The sequence below is a fragment of the Asparagus officinalis genome, chromosome 1 (genome assembly GCF_001876935.1).
Source record: "Asparagus officinalis chromosome 1, Aspof.V1, whole genome shotgun sequence".
In the NCBI taxonomy this organism is placed as follows: Eukaryota; Viridiplantae; Streptophyta; class Magnoliopsida; order Asparagales; family Asparagaceae; genus Asparagus; species Asparagus officinalis.
In genome coordinates this window covers 41,651,475-41,677,087 of record NC_033794.1, presented here as the reverse complement: position 1 = coordinate 41,677,087, position 25,613 = coordinate 41,651,475, and positions in this window count along the sequence as shown.

The window sequence follows — 25,613 nt, the reverse complement described above, 5'->3', positions numbered from 1 at the left end:
TTTTTGCTCAGCGCGCAGAGTGTTCCACTATTTAAATTATATATTTTTTAATTTTTTATTGTTTTCGTCAGATCGACGACTCCTTTCTTGTTGTATTCCCGCCGTCAGCGTGGACGCCTGGGAATGAGGAGCATGTCGGGCTTCTCGTTGCGCGGAGTTCTGGACGAGTGTTCGGGGAGGGGGCTGACCGTCGGGCAACCCCGCCTCCCGGATCGGAAGTTGCGGGCCGGGGAGGGCACGCGGAAGCCCGTCCGGCCAAAATGTCGTGTTTCCCGACGTTCGGGGCGACAGCGAGGGGTCCGGGCCCGCGTTTCCCTGCATTCGGCGCCGGGAACGGGCCAGGAGGGCGGGAGAGGCGCGCGGGGTGACGTATAAGGGGGGAAGGAGGAGGGGAGTGTACGGGTGCGATCATACCAGCACTAATGCACCAGATCCCATCAGAACTCCGCAGTTAATCGTGCTTGGGCGATAGTAGTACTAGTTTGGGTGACCTCCTGGGAAGTCCTCGTGTTGCACCCCTCCTTTTTGCTCAGCGCGCAGAGTGTTCCACTATTTAAATTATATATTTTTTAATTTTTTATTGTTTTCGTCGGATCGACGGCTCCTTTCTTGTTGTATTCCCGCCGTCAGCGTGGACGCCTGGGAATGAGGAGCACGTCGGGCTTCTCGTTGCGCGGAGTTCTGGACGAGTGTTCGGGGAGGGGGCTGACCGTCGGGCAACCCCGCCTCCCGGATCGGAAGTTGCGGGCCGGGGAGGCAAGCGGAAGCCCGTCCGGCCAAAATGAGGGGTCCGGGACCGCGTTTCCCTGCGTTCGGCGCCGGGAGTGGGCCAGGAGGGCGGGAGAGGCGCGCGGGGTGACGTATAAGGGGGGGAAGGAAGAGGGGAGTGTACGGGTGCGATCATACCAGCACTAATGCACCGGATCCCATCAGAACTCCGCAGTTAAGCGTGCTTGGGCGATAGTAGTACTAGGATGGGTGACCTCCTGGGAAGTCCTCGTGTTGCACCCCTCATTTTTGCTCAGCGCGCAGAGTGTTCCACTATTTAAATTATATATATTTTAATTTTTTATTGTTTTCGTCGGATCGACGGCTCCTTTCTTGTTGTATTCCCGCCGACAGCGTGGACGCCTGGGAATGAGGAGCACGTCGGGCTTCTCGTTGCGCGGGGGGGGGGGCTGCCCGTCGGGCACCCCCGCCTCCCGGATCGGAAGTTGCGGGCCGGGGAGGGCACGCGGAAGCCCGTCCGGCCTAAATGCCGTGTTTCCCGGCGTTCGGGGCGACGGCTAGGGGTCCGGGCCCGCGTTTCCCTGCGTTCGGCGCCGGGAGTGGGCAAGGAGGGCGGGAGAGGCGCGCGGGGTGACGTATAAGGGGGGAAGGAGGAGGGGAGTCTACGGGTGCGATCATACCAGCATAAATGCACCGGATCCCATCAGAACTCCGCAGTTAAGCGTGCTTGGGCGAGAGTAGTACTAGGATGGGTGACCTCCTGGGAAGTCCTCGTGTTGCACCCCTCCTTTTTGCTCAGCGCGCAACGAGTTCCTTTGTGAAATTTTTTTTTATTGTTTTGCTCCGATCGACGGCTCCTTTTTTGTTGTATTCCCGCCGTCAGCGTGGACGCCTGGGAATGAGAAGCACGCCGGGTTTCTCGTTGCGCGGAGTTCTGGACAAGGTTTCGGGGAGGGGGTGACCGTCGGGCGACCCCGCCTCCCGCATCGGAAGTTGCGGGTCGGGGAGGGCGCGCGGAAGCTCGTCCGGCCAAAATGCCGTGTTTCCTGGCGTTCGGGGCGACGGCGAGGGGTCCGGGCCCGCGTTTCCCTGCGTTCGGCGCCGGGAGCGGGCCAGGAGGGCGGGAGAGGCGCGCGGGGTGACGTATAAGGGGGGAAGGAGGAGGGGAGTGTACGGGTGCGATCATACCAGCACTAATGCACCGGATCCCATCAGAACTCCGCAGTTAAGCGTGCTTGGGCGAGAGTAGTACTAGGATGGGTGACCTCCTGGGAAGTCCTCGTGTTGCACCCCACCTTTTTGCTCAGCGCGCAGAGTGTTCCACTATTTAAATTATATATATTTTAATTTTTTATTGTTTTCGTCGGATCGACGGCTCCTTTCTTGTTGTATTCCCGCCGACAGCGTGGACGCCTGGGAATGAGGAGCACGTCGGGCTTCTCGTTGCGCGGAGTTCTGGACGAGTGTTCGGGGAAGGGGCTGACCGTCGGGCAACCCCGCCTCCCGGATCGGAAGTTGCGGGCCGGGGAGGGCACGCGGAAGCCCGTCCGGCCAAAATGCCGTGTTTCCCGGCGTTCGGGGCGACGGCGAGGGGTCCGGGCCCGCGTTTCCTTGCGTTCGGTGCCGGGAGCGGGCCAGGAGGGCGGGAGAGGCACGCGGGGTGACGTATAAGGGGGGAAGGAGGAGGGGAGTGTACGGGTGCGATCATACCAGCACTAATGCACCGGATCCCATCAGAACTCCGCAGTTAAGCGTGCTTGGGCGAGAGTAGTACTAGGGTGGGTGACATCCTGGGAAGTCCTCGTGTTGCACCCCTACTTTTTACTCAGCGCGCAGTGTGTTCCACTATTTAAATTATATATTTGTTAATTTTTTATTGTTTTCGTCGGATCGACGGTTCCTTTCTTGTTGTATTCCCGCCGTCAGCTTGGACGCCTGGGAATGAGAAGCACGTTGGGCTTCTCGTTACGCGGAGTTCTGGACGAGGGCCTCCCGCATCGGAAGTTGCGGGTCGGGGAGGGCGCGCGGAAGCTCGTCCGGCCAAAATGCCGTGTTTCCCGGCGTTCGGGGCGACGGCGAGGGGTTCGGGCCCGCGTTTCCCTGCGTTCGGCGCCGGGAGCAGGCCAGGAGGGCGGGAGAGGCGCGTGGGGTGACGTATAAGGGGGAAGGAGGAGGGGAGTGGACGGGTGCGATCATACCAGCACTAATGCACCGGATCCCATCAGAACAACGCTGTTAAGCGTGCTTGGGCGAGAGTAGTACTAGGATGGGTGACCTGGTAAGTCCTCGTGTTGCACCCCTACTTTTTTCTCAGCGCGCAGAGTGTTCCACTATTTAAATTATATATTTTTTAATTTTTTATTGTTTTCGTTGTATCGACGGCTCCTTTCTTGTTGTATTCCCGCCGTCAGCGTGGACGCCTGGGAATGTGAAGCACGTCGGGCTTCTCGTTGCGCGGAGTTCTGGACGAGTGTTCGGGGAGGGGGCTGACCGTCGGGCAACCCCGCCTCCCGGATCGAGGGAGAGCACGCGGAAGCCCGTCCGGCCAAAATGCCGTGTTTCCCGACGTTCGGGGCGACGGCGAGGGGTCCGGGCCCACGTTTCCCTGCGTTCGGCGCTGGGAGCGGGCCAGGAGGGCGGGAGAGGCGCGCGGGGTGACGTATAAGGGGGGAAGGAGGAGGGGAGTAGACGGGTGCGAACATACCAGCACTAATGCACAGGATCCCATCAGAACTCCGCAGTTAATCATGCTTGGGCGAGAGTAGTACTAGGATGGGTGACCTCCTGGGAAGTCCTCGTGTTGCACCCCTCCTTTTTGCTCACCGCGCAGAGTGTTCCACTATTTAAATTATATATTTTTTAATTTTTTATTGTTTTTGTCTGATCGACGGCTCCTTTCTTGTTGTATTCCCGCCGTCAGCTTGGACGACTGGGAATGAGAAGCACGTCGGGCTTCTCGTTGCTCGGAGTTCTAGACGAGGGTTCGGGGAGGGGGCTGACCGTCGGGCAACCCCGCCTCCCGGATCGGAAGTTGCGGGCCGGGGAGGGCACGCGGAAGCCCGTCCGGCCAAAATACCGTGTTTCCCGGCGTTCGGGGTGACGGTGAGGGGTCCGGGCCCGCGTTTCCCTACGTTCGGCGCCAGGAGCGGGCCAGGAGGGGGGGAGAGGCGCGCGGGGTGACGTCTAAGGGGGGAAGGAAGAGGGGAGTGGAAGGGTGCGATCATACCAGCACTAATGCATCAGATCCCATCAGAACTACGCAGTTAAGCGTGCTTGGGCGAGAGTTGTACTAGGATGGGGTGACCTCCTGGGAAGTCCTCGTATTGCACCCCTCCTTTTTGCTCAACGCACAGTGTGTTCCACTATTTAAATTATATATATTTTTAATTTTTTATTGTTTTTGTCGGATCGACGGCTCCTTTCTTGTTGTATTCCCGTCGTCAGCGTGGACGCCTGGGAATGAGAAGCACGTCGGGCTTCTCGTTGCGCGGAGTTCTGGACGAGGGTTCGGGGAGGGGGCTGACCGTCGGGCAATCCGGCCAAAATGCCGTGTTTCCCGGCGTTCGGGGCGACGGCGAGGGGTCCGGGCCCGCGTTTCCCTGCGTTCGGCGCCGGGAGCGGGCCAGGAGGGCGGGAGAGGCGCGCGGGGTGACGTATAAGGGGGGAAGGAGAAGGGGAGTGGACGGGTGCGATCATACCAGCACTAATGCACCGGATCCCATCAGAACTCCGCAGTTAAGCGTGCTTGGGCGAGAGTAGTACTAGGATGGGTGACCTCCTGGGAAGTCCTCGTGTTGCACCCCTCCTTTTTGCTCAGCGCGCAACGAGTTCCTTTGTGAAAATTTTTTTTTTTATTGTTTTGCTCCGATCGACGGCTCCTTTCTTGTTGTATTCCCGCCGTCAGCGTGGACGCCTGGGAATGAGAAGCACGTCGGGCTTCTCGTTGCGCGGAGTTCTGGACGAGGTTTCGGGGAGGGGACTGACTGTCGGGCAACCCCGCCTCCCGGATCGGAAGTTGCGGGACGGGGAGTGCAGGCGGAAGCCCGTCCGGCCAAAATGCCGTTTTTCCCGGCGTTCGGGGCGACGACGAGGGGTCCGGGCCCGCGTTTCCCTGCGTTCGGCGCCGGGAGCGGGCCAGGAGGGCGGGAGAGGCGCGCGGGGTGACGTATAAGGGGGGAAGGAGAAGGGGAGTGGACGGGTGCGATCATACCAGCACTAATGCACCGGATCCCATCAGAACTCCGCAGTTAAGCGTGCTTGGGCGAGAGTAGTACTAGGATGGGTGACCTCCTGGGAAGTCCTCGTGTTGCACCCCTCCTTTTTGCTCAGCGCGCAACGAGTTCCTTTGTGAAAATTTTTTTTTTTATTGTTTTGCTCCGATCGACGGCTCCTTTTTTGTTGTATTCCCGCCGTCAGCGTGGACGCCTGGGAATGAGAAGCACGCCGGGTTTCTCGTTGCGCGGAGTTCTGGACAAGGTTTCGGGGAGGGGGTGACCGTCGGGCGACCCCGCCTCCCGCATCGGAAGTTGCGGGTCGGGGAGGGCGCGCGGAAGCTCGTCCGGCCAAAATGCCGTGTTTCCCGGCGTTCGGGGCGACGGCGAGGGGTCCGGGCCCGCGTTTCCCTGCGTTCGGCGCCGGGAGCGGGCCAGGAGGGCGGGAGAGGCGCGCGGGGTGACGTATAAGGGGGGAAGGAGAAGGGGAGTGGACGGGTGCGATCATACCAGCACTAATGCACCGGATCCCATCAGAACTCCGCAGTTAAGCGTGCTTGGGCGAGAGTAGTACTAGGATGGGTGACCTCCTGGGAAGTCCTCGTGTTGCACCCCTCCTTTTTGCTCAGCGCGCAACGAGTTCCTTTGTGAAAATTTTTTTTTTTATTGTTTTGCTCCGATCGACGGCTCCTTTTTTGTTGTATTCCCGCCGTCAGCGTGGACGCCTGGGAATGAGAAGCACGCCGGGTTTCTCGTTGCGCGGAGTTCTGGACAAGGTTTCGGGGAGGGGGTGACCGTCGGGCGACCCCGCCTCCCGCATCGGAAGTTGCGGGTCGGGGAGGGCGCGCGGAAGCTCGTCCGGCCAAAATGCCGTGTTTCCCGGCGTTCGGGGCGACGGCGAGGGGTCCGGGCCCGCGTTTCCCTGCGTTCGGCGCCGGGAGCGGGCCAGGAGGGCGGGAGAGGCGCGCGGGGTGACGTATAAGGGGGGAAGGAGAAGGGGAGTGGACGGGTGCGATCATACCAGCACTAATGCACCGGATCCCATCAGAACTCCGCAGTTAAGCGTGCTTGGGCGAGAGTAGTACTAGGATGGGTGACCTCCTGGGAAGTCCTCGTGTTGCACCCCTCCTTTTTGCTCAGCGCGCAACGAGTTCCTTTGTGAAAATTTTTTTTTTTATTGTTTTGCTCCGATCGACGGCTCCTTTTTTGTTGTATTCCCGCCGTCAGCGTGGACGCCTGGGAATGAGAAGCACGCCGGGTTTCTCGTTGCGCGGAGTTCTGGACAAGGTTTCGGGGAGGGGGTGACCGTCGGGCGACCCCGCCTCCCGCATCGGAAGTTGCGGGTCGGGGAGGGCGCGCGGAAGCTCGTCCGGCCAAAATGCCGTGTTTCCCGGCGTTCGGGGCGACGGCGAGGGGTCCGGGCCCGCGTTTCCCTGCGTTCGGCGCCGGGAGCGGGCCAGGAGGGCGGGAGAGGCGCGCGGGGTGACGTATAAGGGGGGAAGGAGAAGGGGAGTGGACGGGTGCGATCATACCAGCACTAATGCACCGGATCCCATCAGAACTCCGCAGTTAAGCGTGCTTGGGCGAGAGTAGTACTAGGATGGGTGACCTCCTGGGAAGTCCTCGTGTTGCACCCCTCCTTTTTGCTCAGCGCGCAACGAGTTCCTTTGTGAAAATTTTTTTTTTTATTGTTTTGCTCCGATCGACGGCTCCTTTTTTGTTGTATTCCCGCCGTCAGCGTGGACGCCTGGGAATGAGAAGCACGCCGGGTTTCTCGTTGCGCGGAGTTCTGGACAAGGTTTCGGGGAGGGGGTGACCGTCGGGCGACCCCGCCTCCCGCATCGGAAGTTGCGGGTCGGGGAGGGCGCGCGGAAGCTCGTCCGGCCAAAATGCCGTGTTTCCCGGCGTTCGGGGCGACGGCGAGGGGTCCGGGCCCGCGTTTCCCTGCGTTCGGCGCCGGGAGCGGGCCAGGAGGGCGGGAGAGGCGCGCGGGGTGACGTATAAGGGGGGAAGGAGAAGGGGAGTGGACGGGTGCGATCATACCAGCACTAATGCACCGGATCCCATCAGAACTCCGCAGTTAAGCGTGCTTGGGCGAGAGTAGTACTAGGATGGGTGACCTCCTGGGAAGTCCTCGTGTTGCACCCCTCCTTTTTGCTCAGCGCGCAACGAGTTCCTTTGTGAAAATTTTTTTTTTTATTGTTTTGCTCCGATCGACGGCTCCTTTTTTGTTGTATTCCCGCCGTCAGCGTGGACGCCTGGGAATGAGAAGCACGCCGGGTTTCTCGTTGCGCGGAGTTCTGGACAAGGTTTCGGGGAGGGGGTGACCGTCGGGCGACCCCGCCTCCCGCATCGGAAGTTGCGGGTCGGGGAGGGCGCGCGGAAGCTCGTCCGGCCAAAATGCCGTGTTTCCCGGCGTTCGGGGCGACGGCGAGGGGTCCGGGCCCGCGTTTCCCTGCGTTCGGCGCCGGGAGCGGGCCAGGAGGGCGGGAGAGGCGCGCGGGGTGACGTATAAGGGGGGAAGGAGAAGGGGAGTGGACGGGTGCGATCATACCAGCACTAATGCACCGGATCCCATCAGAACTCCGCAGTTAAGCGTGCTTGGGCGAGAGTAGTACTAGGATGGGTGACCTCCTGGGAAGTCCTCGTGTTGCACCCCTCCTTTTTGCTCAGCGCGCAACGAGTTCCTTTGTGAATTTTTTTTTTTATTGTTTTGCTCCGATCGACGGCTCCTTTTTTGTTGTATTCCCGCCGTCAGCGTGGACGCCTGGGAATGAGAAGCACGCCGGGTTTCTCGTTGCGCGGAGTTCTGGACAAGGTTTCGGGGAGGGGGTGACCGTCGGGCGACCCCGCCTCCCGCATCGGAAGTTGCGGGTCGGGGAGGGCGCGCGGAAGCTCGTCCGGCCAAAATGCCGTGTTTCCCGGCGTTCGGGGCGACGGCGAGGGGTCCGGGCCCGCGTTTCCCTGCGTTCGGCGCCGGGAGCGGGCCAGGAGGGCGGGAGAGGCGCGCGGGGTGACGTATAAGGGGGGAAGGAGAAGGGGAGTGGACGGGTGCGATCATACCAGCACTAATGCACCGGATCCCATCAGAACTCCGCAGTTAAGCGTGCTTGGGCGAGAGTAGTACTAGGATGGGTGACCTCCTGGGAAGTCCTCGTGTTGCACCCCTCCTTTTTGCTCAGCGCGCAACGAGTTCCTTTGTGAAAATTTTTTTTTTTATTGTTTTGCTCCGATCGACGGCTCCTTTTTTGTTGTATTCCCGCCGTCAGCGTGGACGCCTGGGAATGAGAAGCACGCCGGGTTTCTCGTTGCGCGGAGTTCTGGACAAGGTTTCGGGGAGGGGGTGACCGTCGGGCGACCCCGCCTCCCGCATCGGAAGTTGCGGGCCGGGGAGGGCGCACGGAAGCCCGTCCGGCCAAAATGCCGTGTTTCCCGGCGTTCGGGGCGACGGCGAGGGGTCCGGGCCCGCGTTTCCCTACGTTCGGCGCCGGGAGCGGGCCAGGAGGGTGGCAGAGGCGCGCGGGGTGACATATAAGGGGAGAAGGAGGAGGGGAGTGGACGGGTGCGAACATACCAGCACTAATGCACCGGATCCCATCAGAACTCCGCAGTTAAGCGTGCTTGGGCGAGAGTAGTACTAGGATGGGTGACCTCCTGGGAAGTCCTCGTGTTGCACCCCTCCTTTTTGCTCAGCGCGCAACGAGTTCCTTTGTGAAATTTTTTTTTTTATTATTGTTTTGCTCCGATCGACGGCGCAGAGTGTTCCACTATTTAAATTATATATTTTTTAATTTTTTATTGTTTTTGTCGGATCGACGGCTCCTTTCTTGTTGTATTCCCGCCGTCAGCGTGGACGCCTGGGAATGAGAAGCACGTCGGGCTTCTCGTTGCGCGGAGTTCTGGACGAGGGTTCGGGGAGGGGACTGACTGTCGGGCAACTGCTTTGGGTGACGTATAAGGGGGTAAGGAGGAGGGAAGTGGACGGGTTCGATCATACCAACACTAATGCACCAGATCCCATCAGAACTCCGCAGTTAAGCGTGCTTGGGCGAGAGTAGTACTAGGATGGGTGACCTCCTGGGAAGTCCTCGTGTTGCACCCCTCCTTTTTGCTCAGCGCGCAACGAGTTCCTTTGTGAAATTTTTTATTTTATTGTTTTGCTCCGATCGACGGCTCCTTTTTTGTTGTATTCCCGCCGTCAGCGTGGACGCCTGGGAATGAGAAGCACGCCGGGTTTCTCGTTGCGCGGAGTTCTGGACAAGGTTTCGGGGAGGGGGTGACCGTCGGGCGACCCCGCCTCCCGCATCGGAAGTTGCGGGTCGGGGAGGGCGCGCGGAAGCTCGTCCGGCCAAAATGCCGTGTTTCCCGGCGTTCGGGGCGACGGCGAGGGGTCCGGGCCCGCGTTTCCCTGCGTTCGGCGCCGGGAGCGGGCCAGGAGGGCGGGAGAGGCGCGCGGGGTGACGTATAAGGGGGTAAGGAGGAGGGAAGTGGACGGGTTCAATCATACCACCACTAATGCACCAGATCCCATCAGAACTCCGCAGTTAAGTGTGCTTGGGCGAGAGTAGTACTAGGATGTGTGACCTCCTGGGAAGTACTCGTGTTGCACCCCTACCTTTTGCTCAGCGCGCAGAGTGTTCCACTATTTAACTTATATATTTTTTAATTTTTTATTGTTTTCCTCGGATCGACGGCTCCTTTCTTGTTGTATTCCCGCCGTCAGCGTGGACGCCTGGGAATGAGAAGCACGTCGGGCTTCTCGTTGCGCGGAGTTCTGGACAAGGTTTCGGGGAGGGGGTGACCGTCGGGCGACCCCGCCTCCCGCATCGGAAGTTGCGGGTCGGGGAGGGCGCGCGGAAGCTCGTCCGGCCAAAATGCCGTGTTTCCCGGCGTTCGGGGCGACGGCGAGGGGTCCGGGCCCGCGTTTCCCTGCGTTCGGCGCCGGGAGCAGGCCAGGAGGGCGGGAGAGGCGCGCGGGGTGACGTATAAGGGGGGAAGGAGGAGGGGAGTGGACGGGTGCGATCATACCTGCACTAATGCACCGGATCCCATTAGAACTCCGCAGTTAAGTGTGCTTGGGCGAGAGTAGTACTAGGATGGGTGATCTCCTGGGAAGTCCTCGTGTTTCACCCTTCCATTAAGCTCAGCACGCAGAGTGTTCCACTATTTAAATTATATATTTTTTAATTTTTTGTTATTTTCCTCAGATCGACGGCTCCTTTCTTGTTGTATTCGCGCCGTCAGCGTGGACGCCTGGGAATGAGAAGCACGTCGGGCTTCTCGTTGCATGGAGTTCTGCACAAGGGTTCGGGGAGGGGGCTGACCGTCGGGCAACCTCGCCTCCCGGATCGGAAGTTGCAAATGCAGTGTTTCCCAGCGTTCGGGGCGACGGCGAGGGGTCCGAGCCCGTGTTTCCCTGCGTTCGCCGTCGGGAGCGGGCCAGGAGGGCGGGAGAGGCGTGCAGGGTGATGTATAAGGGGGAAAGGAGGAGGGGAGTGGACGGGTGCGATCATACCAGCACTAATGCACCGGATCCCATCAGAACCTCGCAGTTAAGCGTGCTTGGGCGAGAGTAGTACTAGGACGGGTGACCTCTTGGGAAGTCCTCGTGTTGCACCCCTCCTTTTTGCTCACCGCGCAGAATGTTCCACTATTTAAATTATATATTTTTTAATTTTTTATTGTTTTCGTCGGATCGACGGCTCCATTCTTGTTGTATTCCCGCCGTCAGCGTGGACGCCAGGGAATGAGAAGCACGTCGGGCTTCTCTTTGCGCTGAGTTCTGGACGAGAGTTCGGGGAGGGGGCTGACCGTCGGGCAACCCCGCCTCCTGGATCGAAAGTTGCGGGCTGGGGAGGGCACGCGGAAGCCCGTCCGGCCAAAATGCCGTGTTTCCCGGCGTTCGGGGCGACGGCGAGGGGTCCGGGCCCGTGTTTCCCTGCGTTCGGCGCCGAGAGCGGGCCAGGAGGGCGGGAGAGGTGCGCGGGGTGACGTATATGGGGGGAAGGAGGAGGGGTGTGGACGGGTGCGAACATACCAGTATTAATGCACCAGATCCCATCAGAACTCCGCAGTTAAGCGTGCTTGGGCGAGATTGGTACTAGAATGGGTAACCTCCTGGGAAGTCCTCGTGTTGCACCCCTCCTTTTTGCTCACCGCGCAGAGTGTTCCACTATTTAAATTATATATTTTTTAATTTTTTATTGTTTTTGTCGGATCAACGGCTCCTTTCTTGTTGTATTCCCGTGATGGGTGACCTCCTGGGAAGTCCTCGTGTTGCACCCCTCCTTTTTGCTCAGCGCGCAACGAGTTCCTTTGTGAATTTTTTTTTTTATTGTTTTGCTCCGATCGACGGCTCCTTTTTTGTTGTATTCCCGCCGTCAGCGTGGACGCCTGGGAATGAGAAGCACGCCGGGTTTCTCGTTGCGCGGAGTTCTGGACAAGGTTTCGGGGAGGGGGTGACCGTCGGGCGACCCCGCCTCCCGCATCGGAAGTTGCGGGTCGGGGAGGGCGCGCGGAAGCTCGTCCGGCCAAAATGCCGTGTTTCCCGGCGTTCGGGGCGACGGCGAGGGGTCCGGGCCCGCGTTTCCCTGCGTTCGGCGCCGGGAGCGGGCCAGGAGGGCGGGAGAGGCGCGCGGGGTGACGTATAAGGGGGGAAGGAGAAGGGGAGTGGACGGGTGCGATCATACCAGCACTAATGCACCGGATCCCATCAGAACTCCGCAGTTAAGCGTGCTTGGGCGAGAGTAGTACTAGGATGGGTGACCTCCTGGGAAGTCCTCGTGTTGCACCCCTCCTTTTTGCTCAGCGCGCAACGAGTTCCTTTGTGAAATTTTTTTTTTTTTATTGTTTTGCTCCGATCGACGGCTCCTTTTTTGTTGTATTCCCGCCGTCAGCGTGGACGCCTGGGAATGAGAAGCACGCCGGGTTTCTCGTTGCGCGGAGTTCTGGACAAGGTTTCGGGGAGGGGGTGACCGTCGGGCGACCCCGCCTCCCGCATCGGAAGTTGCGGGTCGGGGAGGGCGCGCGGAAGCTCGTCCGGCCAAAATGCCGTGTTTCCCGGCGTTCGGGGCGACGGCGAGGGGTCCGGGCCCGCGTTTCCCTGCGTTCGACGCCGGGAGCGGGCCAGGAGGGCGGGAGAGGCGCGCGGGGTGACATATATGGGGGTAAGGAGGAGGGGAGTGGACGGGTGCGAACATACCAGCACTAATGCACTGGATCTCATCAGAACTCCGCAGTTAAGCGTGCTTGGGCGAGAGTGGTACTAGGATGGGTGACCTCTTGGGAAGTCCTCGTGTTCCACCCCTCCTTTTTGCTCACCGCGTAGAATGTTCCACTATTTAAATTATATATTTTTTAATTTTTTATTGTTTTCGTCGGATCGACGGCTCCTTTCTTGTTGTATTCCCGCCGACAGCGTGGACGCCTGGGAATGAGGAGCACGTCGGGCTTCTCGTTGCGCGGAGTTCTGGACGAGGGGAGGGGGTGACCGTCGGGCGACCCCGCCTCCCGCATCGGAAGTTGCGGGTCGGGGAGGGCGCGCGGAAGCTCGTCCGGCCAAAATGCCGTGTTTCCCGGCGTTCGGGGCGACGGCGAGGGGTCCGGGCCCGCGTTTCCCTGCGTTCGGCGCCGAGAGCGGGCCAGGAGGGCGGGAGAGGCGCGCGGGGTGACGTATATGGGGGGGAGGAGGAGGGGAGTGGACGGGTGCGAACATACCAGCACTAATGCACCGGATCCCATCAGAACTCCGCAGTTAAGCGTGCTTGGGCGAGATTGGTACTAGAATGGGTGACCTCCTGGGAAGTCCTCATGTTGCACCCCTCTTTTTTGCTCACCGCGTAGAGTGTTCCACTATTTAACTTATATGTTTTTTAATTTTTTATTGTTTTCCTCGAAATGACGGCTCCTTTCTTGTTGTATTCCCGCCGTCAGCGTGGACGTCTGGGAATGAGAAGCTCGTCAGGCTTCTCGTTGCTCAGAGTTCTGGACAAGGGTTCGGGGAGGGGGCTGACCGTCGGGCAACCCTGCCTCCCGGATCGGAAGTTGCGGGCCGGGGAGGGCACGCGGAAGCCCGTCCGGCCAAAATACCGAGTTTCCCGACGTTCGGGGCGACGACGAGGGGTCCAGGCCCGCGTTTCCCTGCGTTCGGCACCGGGAGCGTGCCAGGAGGGCGGGAGAGGCACGCGGGGTGACGTATAAAGGGGGAAGGAGGAGGGGAGTGGACGGGTGGGATCATACCAGCACTAATGCACCGGATCCCATCAGAACCCCGCAGTTAATCGTGCTTGGGCGAGAGTAGTACAAGGGTTCGGGGATGGGGCTGACACCGTCGGGCAACCCAGCCTCCCGGATCGGAAGTTGCGGGCCGGGGAGAGCACGCGGAAGCCCGTCTGACCAAAATGCCGTGTTTCCCTGCGTTCGGCGTCGGGAGCGGGCCAGGAGGGTGGCAGAGGCACGCGGGGTGACATATAAGGGGGGAAGGAGGAGGGGAGTGGACGGGTGCGAACATACCAGCACTAATGCACCGGATCCCATCAGAACTCCGAAGTTAAGCGTGCTTGGGCGAGATTGGTACTAGATTGGGTGACCTCCTGGGAAGTCCTCGTGTTGCACCCCGCCTTTTTGCTCACCGCGCAGAGTGTTCCACTATTTATATTATATATTTTATAATTTTTTATTGTTTTCGTCGGATCGACGGCTCCTTTCTTGTTGTATTCGCGCCGTCAGCATGGACGCCTGGGAATGAGAAGCACGTCGGGCTTCTCGTTGCGCGGAGTTTTGGACGAGGGTTCGGGGAGGGGACTGACTGTTGGGCAACCCCGCCTCCCGGATCGGAAGTTCCGGGCCGGGGAGGGCACGCGGAAGCCCGTCCGGCCAAAATGCCGTGTTTCCCGGCGTTCGGGGCGACGGCGAGGGGTCCGGGCCCGCGTTTCCCTCCTGCGTTCGCCTGGAGCGGGCCAGGAGGGCGGGAGAGGTGCGCGGGGTGACGTATAAGGGGGTAAGGAGGAGGGAAGTGGACGGGTTCGATCATACCAGCACTAATGCACCAGATCCCATCAGAACTCCGCAGTTAAGCGTGCTTGGGCGAGAGTAGTACTAGGATGTGTGACCTCCTGGGAAGTACTCGTGTTGCACCCCTACTTTTTGCCCAGCGCGCAGAGTGTTCCACTATTTAATTGATATATTTTTAATTTTTTATTGTTTTCCTCGGAACGACGGCTCCTTTCTTGTTGTATTCCCGCCGTCAGCGTGGACGTCTGGGAATAAGAAGCTCGTCAGGCTTCTCGTTGCTCAGAGTTCTGGACAAGGGTTCGGGGAGGGGGCTGACCGTCGGGCAACCCCGCCTCCCGGATCAGAAGTCGCCTCCCGGATCGGAAGTTACGGGCCGGGGAGGGCACGCGGAAGCCCGTCCGGCCAAAATACCGAGTTTCCCGACGTCCGGGGCGACGACGAGGGGTCCAGGCCCGCGTTTCCCTGCGTTCGGCACTGGGAGTGGGCCAGGAGGGCGGGAGAGGCGCACGGGGTGACGTATAAGGGGGGAAGGAGGAGGGGAGTGGACGGGTGTGATCATACCAGCACTAATGCACCGGATCCTTTCAGAACCCCGCAGTTAAGCATGCTTGGGCGAGAGTAGTACAAGGGTTCGGGGAGGGGGCTGACCGTCGGGCAACCGCGCCTCCCGGATCGGAAGTTGTGGGCCGGGGAGGGCACGCGGAAGCTCGTCCGGCCAAAATGACGTGTTTCCCGGCGTTCGGGGCGACGGCGAGGGGTCCGGGCCCGCGTTTCCCTGCGTTCGGCGCCGGGAGCGGGCCAGGAGGGCGGGAGAGGCGCGCGGGGTGACGTATAAGGGGGGAAGGAGGAGGGGAGTGGATGGGTGCGATCATACCAGCACTAATGCACCGCATCCCATCAGAACTCCGTAGTTAAGCGTGCTTGGGCGAGAGTAGTACTAGGATGGGTGACATCCTGGGAAATCCTCGTGTTGCACCCCTACTTTTTGCTCAGCGCGCAGTATGTTCCGCTATTTAAATTATATATATTTTAATTTTTTATTGTTTTCGTCGGATCGACGGTTCCTTTCTTGTTGTATACCCGCCGTCAGCTTGGACGCCTGGGAATGAGAAGCACGTCGGGCTTCTCGTTGCGCGGAGTTCTGGACGAGTGTTCGGGGAGGGGGCTGACCGTCGGGCAACCCCGCCTCCCGGATCGGAAGTTACGGGCCGGGGAGGGCACGCGGAAGCCCGTCCGGCCAAAATGCCGTGTTTCCCGGCGTTCGGGGCGACGGCGAGGGGTCCGGGCCCGCGTTTCCCTGCGTTCGGCGCCGGAAGCGGGCCAGGAGGGCGGGAGAGGCGCGCGGTGTGACGTATAAGGGGGGAAGGAGGAGGGGAGTGGACGGGTGTGATCATACCAGCACTAATGCACCGGATCCCATCAGAACAACGCAGTTAAGCATGCTTGGGCGAGAGTAGTACTAGGATGGGTGACCTCCTGGTAAGTCCTCGTGTTGCACCCCTCCTTTTTGCTCAGCGTGCACAGTGTTCCACTATTTAAATTAAATATTTTTTAATTTTTTATTGTTTTCGTCGGATCGACTGCTCCTTTCTTGTTGTATTACCGCCGTCAGCGTGGACGCCTGGGAATGAGAAACACGTCGGGTTTCTCGTTGCGCGGAGTTCTGGACGAGGGTTCGGGGAGGGGGCTGACCGTCGGGCACCCCCGCCTCCCGGATCGGAAGTTGCGGGCCGGGGAGGGCACGCGGAAGCCCGTCCGGCGAAAATGCCAAAATGTCGTGTTTCACTATTTAAATTATATGCGGGGTGACGTATAAGGGGGGAAGGAGGAGGGGAGTGGACGGGTGCGAACATATCAGCACAAATGCACCGGATCCCTTTAGAACTCCACATTTAAGCGTGCTTGGGCGAGAGTAGTACTAGGATGGGTGACCTCCTGGGAAGTCCTCGTGTTGCACCCCTCCTTTTTGCTCAACGCGCAGAGTGTTCCACTATTTAAAATATATATTTTTTAATTTTTTATTGTTTTCTTCGGATCGACGGCTCCTTTCTCGTTGTATTCCTGCCGTTAGCGTGGACGCCGGGGAATGAGAAGCACGTCGGGCTTCTCATTGCGCGGAGTTCTGGACGAGGGTTCGGGGAGGGGGCTGACCGTCGGGCAACCCCGCCTCCCGGATCGGAAGTTGCGGGCCGGGGAGGGGCTCGTCCGGCCAAAATGCCGTGTTTCCCGGCGTTCGGGGCGACGGCGAGGGGTCCGGGCCCGCGTTTCCCTGCGTTCGGCGCCGGGAGCGGGCCAGGAGGGCGGGAGAGGCGCGCGGGGTGACGTATAAGGGGGGAAGGAGGAGGGGAGTGGACGGGTGCGATCTTACCTTCACTAATGCACCGGATCCCATTAGAACTCCGCAGTTAAGTGTGCTTGGGCGAGAGTAGTACTAGGATGGGTCACCTCCTGGGAAGTCCTCGTGTTTCACCCTTCCATTAAGCTCAGCGTGCAGAGTTTTCCACTATTTAAATTATATATTTTTTAATTTTTTGTTTTTTCCTCGGATCGATGGCTCCTTTCTTGTTGTATTCGCGCCGTCAGCGTGGACGCCTGGGAATGAGAAGCACGTCGGGCTTCTCGTTGCGCGGAGTTCTGGACAAGGGTTCGGGGAGGGGGCTGACCGTCGGGCAACCCCGCCTCCCGGATCGGAAGTTGCGGGCCGGGGAGGGCACGCGGAAGCCCGTCCGGCCGGGGCGACGGCGAGGGGTCCGGGCCCGCGTTTCCCTGCGTTCGGCGCCGGGAGCGGGCTAGGAGGGCGGGAGAGGCGCGCGGGGTGATGTATAAGGGGAAAAGGAGGAGGGTAGTGGACGGGTGCGATCATACCAGCACTAATGCACCGGATACCATCAGAACCTCGCAGTTAAGCGTGCTTGGGCGAGAGTAGTACTAGGACGGGTGACCTCATAGGAAGTCCTCGTGTTGCACCCCACCTTTTTGCTCAGCACGCAGAGTGTTCCACTATTTAAATTATATATTTTTTAATTTTTTATTGTTTTCCTCGGATCGACGGCTCCTTTCTTATTGTATTCCCGCCGTCAGCGTGGACGCCTGGGAATGAGAAGCACATCGGGCTTCTCGTTGCGCGGAGTTCTGGACAAGGGTTCGGGGAGGGGGCTGACCGTCGGGCAACCCCGCCTCCCGGATCGGAAGTTGCGGGCCGGGGAGGGCACGCGGAAGCCCGTCCGGCCAGCGACGACGACGACGAGTCCGAGCCCGTGTTTCCCTGCGTTCGGCGCCGGGAGCTGGCCAGGAGGGCGGGAGAGGCACGCGGGGTGATGTATGAGGGGGGAAGGATGAGGGGAGTGGATGGGTGCGATCATACACGCACTAATGCACCGGATCCCATCAGAACCCCGCAGTTAAGCGTGCTTGGACGAGAGTAGTACTACGATGGGTGACCTCCTGGGAAGTCCTCATGTTGCACCCCTCCTTTTTGCTCAGCGCGCAGAGTGTTCCACTATTTAAATTATATATTTTTAATTTTTTTATTGTTCTCTTCGGATCAACGGCTCCTTTCTTGTTGTATTCCCGCCGTCAGCGTGGACGCTTGGGAATGAGAAGCACGTCTGGCTTCTCGTTGCGCGGAGTTCTGGACAAGGGTTCGGGGAGGGGGCTGAACGAAGTTGCGGGTCTGGGAGGGCGCGCGGAAGCTCGTCCGGCCAAAATGCCGTGTTTCCCGGCGTTCGGGGCGACGGCGAGGGGTCCGGGCCCGCGTTTCCCTGCGTTCGGCGCCGGGAGCGGGCCAGGAGGGCGGGAGAGGCGCGCGAGGTGACGTATAAGGGGGGAAGGAGGAGGGGAGTAGACGGGTGCGATCATACCAGCACTAATGCACCGGATCCCATCAGAACCCCGCAGTTAAGCGTGCTTTGGCGAGGGTAGTACTAGGACGGGTGACCTCCTGGGAAGTCCTCGTGTTGCACCCCTCCTTTTTGCTCAGTGCGCAGAGTGTTCCACTATTTAAATTATATGTTTTTTAATTTTTTATTGTTTTTTCCTCGGATCGACGGCTCCTTTCTTGTTGTATTCCCGCCGTCAGCGTGGACGCCTGGGAATGAGAAGCACGTCGGGCTTCTCGTTGCGCAGAGTTCTGGACAAGGGTTCGGGGAGGGGGCTGACCGTCGGGCAACCCCGCCTCCCGGATCGGAAGTTGCGGGCCGGGGAGGCACCCCCGCCTCCCGGATCGGAAGTTGCGGGCCGGGGAGGGCACGTGGAAGCCCGTCCGGCCAAAATGCAGTGTTTCCCGGCGTTCGGGGCGACGACGAGGGGTCCGTGCCAGCGTTTCCCTGCGTTCGGCACCGGGAGTGGGCCAGGAGGGCGGGAGAGGCGCGCAGGGTGACGTATAAGGGGGGAAGGAGGAAGAGAGTGGACGGTTGCGATCATACCAGCACTAATGTTTCGGATCCCATCAGAACTCCGCAGTTAAGCGTGCTTGGGCGAGAGTAGTACTATGATGGTTGACCTCCTGGGAAGTCCTCGTGTTGCACCCCTCCTTTTTGCTCAGCGCGCAGAGTGTTCCACTATTTAAATTATATATATTTTAATTTTTTATTGTTTTCGTCGGATCGACGGCTCCTTTCTTGTTGTATTCCCGCCAACAGCGTGGACGCCTAGGAATGAGGAGCACGTCGGGCTTCTCGTTGCGCGGAGTTCTGGACGAGTGTTCGGGGAGGGGGCTGACCGTCGGGCAACCCCGCCTCCCGGATCGGAAGTTGCGGGCCGGGGAGGGCACGCGGAAGCTCGTCCGGCCAAAATGCCGTGTTTCCCGGCGTTCGGGGCGACGACGAGGGGCCAGGCCCGCGTTTCCCTGCGTTCGGCGCCAGGAACGGGCTAGGAGGGCAAGAGAGGCACGCGGGGTGACGTATAAGGGGGGAAGGAGGAGGGGAGTGGATGGGTGCGATCATACCTGCACTAATGCACCGGATCCCATCAGAACTCCGTAGTTAAGCGTGCTTGGGCGAGAGTAGTACTAGGATGGGTGACCTCCTGGGAAGTCCTCATGTTGCACCCCTTCTTTTTGCTCAGCGCGCAGAGTGTTCCACTATTTAAATTATATATTTTTTAATTTTTTATTGTTTTCCTCGGATCGACGGCTTCTTTCTTGTTGTATTCCCACCGTCAACGTGGACGCCTAGTGAGATATGTCATGACTCATCTCATGAGTCATGCCATGAGTCATCTAAATATAATGATTCCTTTCATGAGTCATGCAATGACTCATCTCATGAGTCATGCAAAGAGTCATGAAGAATCAAAACTATATGCTAAAACCATGTGCCCAAACCATACCACCTTAATGACTCATCTCACGACTCATTAATCAATGTATAATGAAGTGTGTATTTTATAAATAAAAATACCACATCAATACGGTATTTCATAAATACGACATTGTGTAATTTTTCCAATTATTAATTAAAAAGTCATCTTATAACCAAAAAATCAATGAGTTGACCAAAAGTCAATTGTTGACCAAAAAGTCAACCAGTTGACTAAAAGTTAACTCTATGGGAAAAATACTAAAATTCATTTCTTAAGCACATAGTATTCTAATTTTACCGATACATATAATCGTTTATGTGTATCCGGTGAAAATCATATATGCGTATTAATCATACGCATTAAATCTATAAATTATATTTCATAGGATTAAGTACGCGATTGGTGTGACTCTAGGACCCAACTTAAGACTCGACAGTGGATCATATCCATAAGTACAACAGAGGTGCTAGCTACAAATGAAAACTACCCGGGTATAAGTTGTGATAAATATCTGTAAGATGCTTACATAATTTTATCAGGACCACTCAGTGATAATACCGTACAGTCCGATCTCTTCGTCAAACCATGTCAAACTATAAAGCCTAGGGTATGGAAAACTGTCAAACCCTAATAGCTCGATTAGTGTTTGTTGATATTAAACTCTTAACCTTTAAGATTAAACTGACACTTAGTTTATCTTATTTACCTTGGCCAAGGATTTCCTGGCTATAGTTATATCAAATAATCTTATGACATCAACCCCTTATACTGGGAGAGACGAATCTCATCTTGGCATCTTAATATCTACTTATGTCTCGGGATGCACCCAACAAGAACCGTTATGCACAACTCAATGAGAACTATGGTTAGGTAAAAGTCAAAGTACACCTGTAACTGATCCTAAATCCCAGTAGGAGTATTCTTTCAAAGATGATGAAGTTCCAGTCATCTTTGAGTTCCTCCTCGCCAACAACAAAATCAAGCTGCCACCAATTATAAATCAGGAGGAAGCAAATAAGACCTCGGATCTAAAGTATTGTGCGTATCACAGGAGGGTTCATCATCCAACCAAGACTTGTTTTACTCTAAAGATCAGCATTCAAGCCTTGGTTGATATCAGCGTCATAATGACAAAACAAGCTAAATGAGAATGGTGAAGACTCCGAAAAGTATAAGAGTATAAACTACTTCTCCCTTTCCTTCAACGGGTATACGAGGTTAAACTGCTTTCTGTATTTCCAATAATGGGAAGTTCTTGAAGAATACTACACATGGTATTCTTAAGGATAACCCAACAACGTGGTTAAAAATAATACGCTCCTCATTGGACTCAGATTCACCAAAAAAACCTTCGAGGAGAATACAAATTCAGGAACCAAGACCTGATTCCGTGGTAGCGTTACCCACCAATGGGAAGTTCCTGGAGAATATTATGCATGGTATTCTTAAGGATAACCCGAGATCAGTTGATTATTCAAGATGAAAACCAGTCATCTAAATAATACATTCTTAATCATAATAAAAATAAAAAATAATTAAGAACCTCCCACTGTGGCTATTTAATCATTTCTAAGATGATTAAAACCCTCCCACTGTAACTTTCTGAGCACTCTTTCGTCGAGATGAGATTCAATGACTTCATCAGGTCAATCTTCCCTCACGAAACTCTCACTATGACTCTAAAATCCTTCAAGGATGAAGCACACCCCATCTGCTTCAACCCAGTTAGGAGCAAGCTGCCAAAACTCTTTTCGGTCACCGACATCTTCTTGATAACCAGGATCCTCTTAAAGTGAAAGATAATGAAGTTTATGCTTTCCTTTTGATACGGGTGTATCTCCTCTTCGGAACTTAGCGATTCTCATGGGAGCTTGAGGATAGGTGATTCTCATGGTAACTTGAGAATAGAGATGTAAAACAATACAGTGGAACACAGGTCGAAGCATGGAATGAGATGGTGAATCGAAAAATCGAAGCGTCCAATTTTCAGCTTGTGAGTCGACTCATACATGCACATGAGTCGACTCATCAGGTTGAGTCGACTCATGCCTGTCATGAGTCGACTCATGAAGCCCAGCCATTTGTCAGATGTTTCTGACCAGTCGACTCATGACTATCATAAGTCGACTCACGAAACCCATCCATTTTGTCAAAAGTTTCTGACCAGTCGACTCATGACTATCATGAGTCGACCCATATGTCATGAGTCGACTCATATATGCACATGAGTCAACTCATCGATGGTTTTCTAGTTCGTTTGGATTTCTGTTTACACGAATTTCTATGGGGTTTGGGCTTGGTTATTTACGACTTTGACATCCATGTTATTACACATACATAAGGGATTGTTTTAGGATTTTAAATCAATCAATAGAGATTAGATTGTATTTGAGAATTGAGAGAGATTGTTCTTCAATTCTAGTGAGATTGTGAGAGATTGTAAACTATTTAATTCTCATAATCTAGAGAAGGGATTTTCCTTCGCCACCACTAAATTATCCTTGTGTTCTTGTTATTTTCTTCTTAACCACCTTTGATAATTCTGCGATCAAAGGTGTTCGCACGACGACTCGTATCAAGTTGGTATCAGAATGATCAGATCCTATGAAGGGGGCATCCTGTATATGGTCCTGACTCGATCATAATATAAGAAGTTAGGTGAGATCCTTATTTCATTAGAAGGGGTCCAGAAATTAAGGAAGAAGAAGATGACTGAAGGAGATAGTTCAGCGCGGCTAGATGCATTGGAGAAACAGATGGAGACAATGAGTTCGACTGTCATACAGCTCGTCAATATCTTTCAAGAAAAGGACAAAAAGGAGGAATCTTCTTCGAAAGGTAAGAAGAAACTTGTAGAGTCCGATGGAGAAGGTAAGGAATCTGATTCTGATAGGGAGGCCGAGACTATCAAAACTGTTCCACATCAAGAGGGTAAAAATTACTACCAGAATTTGAAAATTGATTACAAGGTGAAGATTCCTGTTTATGATGGGAGTGTTAATATAGAGAAGCTCGATGATTGGATCGAGTATATGGAGATGTATTTCACTCTCTATGGATATTCATCCAATGAGAAGATTGTGTTCGCGACTTTGAAGCTTTCAGAGCATGCGTTGACATGGCGGAAATCCTACTGCAAGCAGGAGAAGAAGGCGGTGTCGTGGAATAAGTTTAAGGAGCTACTGAGAAAGCAGTTCTATCCAGTGGGGTTCCTTGAGGAGCGTTGGTACAAGTGGTACGGCTTGAGCCAAAGATTCAATCAGACCGTTCAAAAATATACGACAGAGTTCTAACAGCAGGCGATGGTTCTCAACATCGCGACGGAGGAATATTCTATCTTTATAAAGTATATGGCGGGCCTGAATGAATATATCCGAAAGGAGATGAAGTTGTTCACAGTCGAGTCCTTAGCAGAAGCGAGTGTGAAGGTCATTGCCATTAAGCGCAGGCAAAAGAAGGGTAACGAAACGAAGGGAGACTCCAAACAGACAGGAGGCAAGTTGAGTGGCTCTCAACCTAAGAAAGAGAAGAAGAAGGGTGATTCAGGGAAAGCAGGATTGACATACAATCACTACAAATAGACAGGACACGTAGCTAATTGTTGTTAGGAGAAGTATCCTCATCTGAAGCCAAAAGGATTGAAGAAAAAGGAGGAGAAGAAGGCATATGTAGGAGCTCAAGGTCCGAAGGAAGTTCCCGGGATGACAGCACCCAATAGCAGTCTCAACCTTATGGCGTGGAGGTAGAACACGACAAAGGACGAAGACCCGAGGGAGCGGCTCTTTGTTTTAAAATTGCAGGTCAAGACCAGCTTGGTTGATGCCATAGTGGATCCAGGGAGTGAGAAGAATTTGATATCTGAGGCCTTGGTTCAAAAGCTGGGATTGAAGATGGTTAAACATCCGAAACCTTATCCTTTAGGGTGTATTCAGAAGGAGGCGGGATTGAGTATAGTCAACCAATGCACTTTCAGATTTGCACTCCACGAGTCGTATATTGATGAGGTCACATATGACATTGTTCCGTTGGATGTTTGCCAAGTAATACTGGGCAATCCTTATTTGTGGGATAGGTTTGCGGTCTACAATAGGCGAGCCCAGATGTATACGTTCACCAAAGAGGGCAAGCAATTCATCTTTCGTTCGACATCTCTTCCACAGGAGACGAGTTTGGTGACAGTTACTCAGGAGAAGAGGCTAGTGAATGCAAGCAAGAGGTTTATATTGTTAGTCATTAGGCCTTATGAGGAGCAACTGAGTAGGGTGTGCTTGACTACCTTAAGAAAGTTTCAGGAGGGAGAGCTTGACAGGTTGAAGGCCAAGTACGTGGACTTGTTTTCGGAGATCACGGGACTACCACCACGACGGGGTGTGGAGCATGAGATTATGTTGACCGGCTAGAGTTCTTTGCCGAATATAGGTCTATACCACACATATGTAGAGGAGTTTGAGGAGATCAAGAGGTAGGTTCGGGAGCTTTTGGAGACATGAGTGATTGTGCCGAGTTATTCCCCTTAAGGGTCACCAGTATTGTTGGTGCCCAAAAAGGATGGAGGCTGGCGCATGTGCATGGATTACCGACCGTTTAACAAGATAACCATCAAGAATCAATACCCATTACCTCAGATTGATGATCTTATGGACTAGTTGGAAGGAGCGAGATTTTTCACGAAGCTGGATTTGAAGTCTGGTTATCATCAGGTGAGGATTCGGGAGGATGACACTTGAAAGACTACATTCAAGACCAAGCAGGGCCTGTTCGAGTGGTTGGTGATGTCGTTTGGATTGTGCAATGCTCCGGCTACCTTTATAAGACTTATGAACAATTTATTACAACCCTTTATAGAGAATTTTGTGATAGTTTACCTCGATAATATCTTAGTGTACAGCAGGACCTGGGAGGAGCATCTTATTCATGTCGAGAAGGTGTTTGAAGTGCTGCAGAATGGACAGCTAAAGCTTAATGGGAAGAAGTGCGAATTCGGGAAGGATGAGTTAGTGTATCTCGGGTTCATCGTAGGGGCCAGCGGAGGATAGATCCAGGCAAGATGGTGGTGATCACGAAGTGGCCGACACCTAGGACAGTGACGGAGGTGAGAATCTTCATGGGGGTTTGTCAGTATTTTTGCAAGTTCATTCGACATTTCTCGACTTATGCGGCACCTTTACATGGCCTTAGGAAGGCGAAGGTTTAGTTCAAGTGGGAGAGGATGCATGAGGAAGCTTTTCATTTATTAAAGAGGAAGATCTCAGAGGCACCGGTGTTGGCATTGCCAAATTTACAGAGGACCTTCAAGGTAGAGACCGACGCTTCTAGTTATGCTATGGGCGCTGTGTTGATTCAGGATGGGAAGCCAATAGAGTACCATTCAGAAATGTTTACGGGTGCTATTCAGAACTACCCCACCTATGACAAGGAGTTTTATGCACTTTATCAAGCAATCAAGCATTGGCGGGTGTATTTGTTAGGAAAGGAGGTGGTTGTGCACTCAGATCACAAACCATTAGAATTTTTACATGCCCAGACGAAGCTACAGCAGGCACGGCACATGAAGTGGATGTCCTATTTGATGGTGTTTAATATCATCATTAGGTACAAGAAGGGAACGACGAACAAGTTAGCTGATATGTTATCTCGCCCACCTGTGAGAGCTCTCTTGGTGGCGACGTGCATTCAGCCCTTGGTTACTTTGGAGTATGTGCAGATGTACACATCTAGCCGAGATTTTAGCAGTGTGTTCGAGCAGACGAAGGCTGGTCGAAAGGGGGAGTATGAGATTAGTGCAGATGGTTTGTTGTATCGAGGGACGTCGCTATGCATTCCGGAAGATGGCGACCGATTGTAGTGGATTTGAGAAACTCATACATCACGTGTGCAAGGTCATTTTGGGATTCAGAAGACGCTTCTCAATCTACAGCGTCATGTATTTTGGCCGAAGATGTTAGAGGATGTCACTAAGTATGTTGGAGGGTGTAAGCTATGTTGCATATCGAAGACTTCTAATAGGAAAAGGGGATTGTATCTACCATTGCCGGTACCGTCGAGACCGTGGGAGAGTATTTCTATGGATTTCTTAGGAGGATTACCGATGACTAAGCACGGAAATGATTATTTGTTCGTTGGGGTGGACCGGTTAAGTAAGATGGTGTTTTTGATTCCATGTTCAGCAAGATGGTCATCTTGATTCCTTGTAAGAAGATCGTGACGGGAGCGGGTGCGACGCAATTGTTCTTTGAGCATGTGTAGAAGCACTTTGGATTACCGAATTCGATTATTTCAGATTGAGATAGCTGGTTTCTCGGACATTCTTAGGATTCTTTGTGGAGCTTGATAGACACTAGGTTGAAGAAGAGCACAGCC